The sequence below is a fragment of the Chiloscyllium plagiosum genome, unplaced genomic scaffold (genome assembly GCF_037043375.1).
Source record: "Chiloscyllium plagiosum isolate Xiang-an unplaced genomic scaffold, Cpla_swu_hap1 HiC_scaffold_11, whole genome shotgun sequence".
NCBI classification, from domain to species: domain Eukaryota; kingdom Metazoa; phylum Chordata; class Chondrichthyes; order Orectolobiformes; family Hemiscylliidae; genus Chiloscyllium; species Chiloscyllium plagiosum.
The window spans coordinates 48,836,496-48,841,005 of NW_028270149.1; positions in this window are offsets into that span (position 1 = coordinate 48,836,496).

Sequence of the window (4,510 nt, forward strand, 5' to 3'; positions counted from 1 at the left end):
CCTAATCTTCTCAACCAAAGCTATCTCGAGCCCCTTTTTCACCTTCCTGATTTCCTTTTTCAGTAAACTGTTGTACTTGCTATACACCTGCAGGGATTCCCTTGATCCCAGCTGGTTGTACCTGAACCATGCCTCCTCTCTCTCTCTGGTCAAAGCCTTAATACCTCTCATAAACCAGAGCTCCCTACTCAACCAACCTTGCCTTTCACACTCACAAGAACATATAGACTTTGAACACTAGCTATCTCACTCTGAAAGGATGCTGCCTGAACTGCTGTGCTCTTCCAACACCACTAATCCAGAATCTCACTCTGAAAGGTCTGCCACTTGCTGGAGGTCCCTTTGCCTGCAAACAAGCTACTCCAAATCAATCTCTGCAAGCTCCTGTATAATTCCATTAAAATTCACCTTGCCCCAATTTGGACAACCTGTGGACCAGTTTTGTCCCTCTCCATAACTATTTTAAAATTAATAGAACTCTGGTCACTGGTCCAAAAATGCTCCCCCACTGTCACCTTTCCTGCCCTATTTGCCAAGGGTACGTAGAGTTTTGCCCCTTCCGAGTAGGACCCTGAACATACTGCTTGAGGAAACTTTCCTGAACACATTTAACAAATGCCACCCCATCTAAGCCATTAATGCTATGTTAGGAAAATTAAAATCTCTTACGAAGACAACCCTATTACTCCTGCAAGTCTCTCCAATCTCTCTGCATATTTGTTTCTCTATTTCCCACTAACTATTTGAGAGCCTATAGTATAACTCCAATAATGTCACCATCCCCTTCTTATTTCTTAGGTCCACCCACAAAGCCTCATGGGATGATCCTTCAGTTATTTCATCTCTGACTAGGCTGTGATACTCGCCTTAATCAAAAATGCAACTCCCCCTCCTGTCCTTCCACCTCTGTCCTGTCTAAAGCACTTGTTCTCTGGCACATTAAACTGCCAATCCTGTCCCTTCCTTTGCCATGTTTCTGTAATGGCTATAATATCCAAATCCCAAGTACCTATCCACATCCTGAGTTCACCGAACTTACCTGACAGTCCTCTTGCATTTAAATAGATGCAATTTAACCCAACAAGCATTCCTCACTTCCTGTCATGTTTAGGCCTGACCTGTCTCTTTAACTTGCTATTCTGATTACTGTATCTCCTTCCAGCCTCACACTTGCCTCTCTGTTGCTGAGGATCTCACTCCCCTACCAATCTAGTTTCAACGCTCCTTTGTAGCACTGGCAAACCTGGCCATCAAGATATTGGTCCCCCTCCAGTTCAGTTGCAACCTGTCCCTCTTGAACCAGTCACCTCTGCCCCAGAAAAGATCCCAATGATCTAAGAATCAATATCCCTACCCCCTGAATCAATTCTTTAGCCACACATTCATCTGCCATATCCCCCTGTTCTTACCCTCCCAGCACATGGAACTGGAAGTAATCCAGAGATTACCACCATCAAAGTTCTGGTTTTCAATGTTTTTCCTAGATCTCTATAATCACTCCACAGGCCTCATCCCTATTTCTATCTATGTCATTTGTGCTAACGTGCACACTGACTTCTGGCTGCTTACCATCCCTCTTGAGGTTTGGTCACTGAGCTAGAATGTTCATTTTTAGAAGTTTCATCATCAGTGAGCCTCCGGATGAAGCACTGGTGGTATAGCCTGCTTTTTATTTATGTGTTTAGGCTTCCTTGGGTTGGTGACATCATTTCCTGTGGTGAGGTAATTTTCTGTTTTTTCTCAGGGGGTGGTAAATGGGATCCAAGTCATATGTTTGTTGATAGAGTTATAGTTAGAATGTCGTGCTTCTAGAAATTCTCGTGTGTGTCTTTGTTTGACTTGTCCTAGGATGGATGTGTTGTCCAAGTCGAAGTGGTGTCCTTCCTTATCTATATGTAAAGATACCAGTGAGAGTGGGTCATGTCTTTTTGAGGCTAGTTGATGTTCATGTATCCTGGTGATTAGTCTTCTGCCTGTTTGTCCAATGTAGTGTTTGTTACAATTCTTGCAAGGTATTTTGTAAATGACATTAGTTTTGCTTGTTATCTGTATAGGGTCTTTCAAGTTCATTAGCTGCTGTTTTAGTGTATTGGTGGGTTTATGGACTACCATGATGCCAAGAGGTCTGATTAGTCTGGCAGTCATTTCTGTGATGATTTTGATGTAAGGGGGAGTGGCTAGGGTTTATGGACGTGTTTTCTCTGCTTTTTTGGGTTTGTTGCTGAGAAATCGGCAGACTGTGTTCATTGGGTACCTTTTTATTAATGTACTGAATAGGTGATTTTCCTCTGGTCTTCATAGTTCCTCTGTGCTGCAGTGTGTGGTGGCTTGTTGAAATAATGTTCTTCGTTTGTGGATGTTGGGATGATTGCTTCTGTAGTTCAGTATTTGGTCCATATTTGTTGTTTTCCTATAGATGCTGGTTTGAAGGTCCCCATTGGCTGTTTGCTCTACTGCGACATCTAGGAATGGCAGGTTTGTTGTTGTTTCCCTCCTCTTTAGTGAATTTTATGCCAGTAAGGGTATTATTGATGGTCTTGAAGGTTTCCTCCAATTTATTTTGTTTAGTGACCAATGGTGTCATCCTCATAGCGGACCCAAAGTTTGGGTTGAATGGTTGGCAGAGCTGTTTGTTCAAGTCTCTGCGAAGGAGTCTCTGCATTACTGTCTCTGCTAAGAACCTTGATATCGGAGATCCCATGGGTGTTCCGTTGGTTTGTCTGTAAGTTTTGATGTTGAAAGTGAAGGTGGTAAGGCATAGGTCCATATGCTAATGAAGTTGGTGGTGTTTGGTGTACGTGTCTTTGGTTCTTCTAATAATATAGTCAGTGTTTCCTGAACTGTGTTTGACTACCAGACGAGAGCCATAGAGACATACAGCATGGAAACAGACCCTTCGGTCCAACCTGTCCACACCGACCAGATATCTCAACCCAATCTAGTCCCACCTGCCAGCACCTGGCCGATATCCCTCCAAACCCTTCCTATTCATATACCTATCCAAATGTCTCTTAAATATTGCAATTGTATCAGCCTCCACTACTCAAACCTTTTGGCATCATGGTAGCCCACAAACCCATGATCACACTAAAACAGGAGCTAATGAACTTGAGAGACCCTATACAGACAACAAGCAAAACTAATGTCATTTACAAAATACCTTGCAAGAATTGTAAAAACACTACATTGGACAAACAGGCAGAAAACTAGACACCAGGATACATGAACATCAACTAGCCACAAAAAGACATGACCCACTCTCACTGGTATCTTTACATACAGATGAGGAAGGATACCACTTTGACTTGGACAACACATCCATCCTAGGACAAGCCAAACAGAGACCTGCACAAAAATTCCTAGAAGCATAGCATTCCAATCAGAACTCTATCAACAAACACATCGACTTGGATCCCATTTACCACCCCTGAGAAAAAGAGCAGGAAAAGACATCACCATAGGAACTGACATCACCAACTCAAGGAAATACAAAAATAAATAAAAAGCAGGCCATACCACCAGTGCTTCATCTGGAGGCTCACTGATGATGTTACCTAGTATGGTGATGAAATGTCTGAAAATGGATCTTCCAGCTCAGTGAGCAAACCTACATCCAGAACCTCAACCTGAGCTACAAATCTCAAAACTCACTAACTTTGAGACATCCTGGACCCTGGCAACTTGAAGGCAACACCTCATTCTGGATTACCATTTGCGGTCGCAGAATCTCTTGTCTGTCCCCCTAATTATCGAATCTCCTATCACTAATGCTCTCTTTACCTTTACCTTTTCTTGCAGTCCCATAGAGCTAATCGTAGTGCCACCGACCTGGCTACTGCTGCTTTCCACGAACAGTCAACTCCCCGCAACAATATCCAAAAGCGTCTCCTTGTTTTCAAGGGGAGTGGCTACAGGGGATTCCTGCACACTGTGCCTATTCCTTTGCCTTTTCCGGTGGTCACCCAGCTACTCTCTGCCTGCACCGGAAGTGTGACCACCCCATTAAAACGCTTACCTATGATGCACTCAGCATCTCAGATGATCCTGAGTGCTTCCAGCTCCAGCTACCTAACACAGTCTCCCAGGGTGGGTGCACTTCCCACAAATGCGGTCATCAGGGATAATGCAAGTCTCCCTGAGCTCCCACATCCTGCTGGAGGAGCATGCCACTGCTCTAACTGTATTCTTAACTGCTCTAAGTCTAGGGAGGAAAGTTAAAAGGGCTTTACCTGAGCTTACCTGTACTTTTTGCTGAGCCTCCCCTCGCCAAAGCCTCTCGAGCTAAAGCCTTACTACTTTAGTTTAAGAAATCTCAATTGCATAAGATTAAGATCTCCTGTTTAAAAGAAATAACTTGCATTTCTGCTTCACTTTTCATAACTTTTGGATACCCCAAAACATTTTAAAAGTTTATATTTAGCTAATGCATATTCCATGAAACATTTTGATTACTTTCACTCTGCTTTACATACTATACAGGGAAGAGAAAGAACACTTGAAAGGGTTCAGA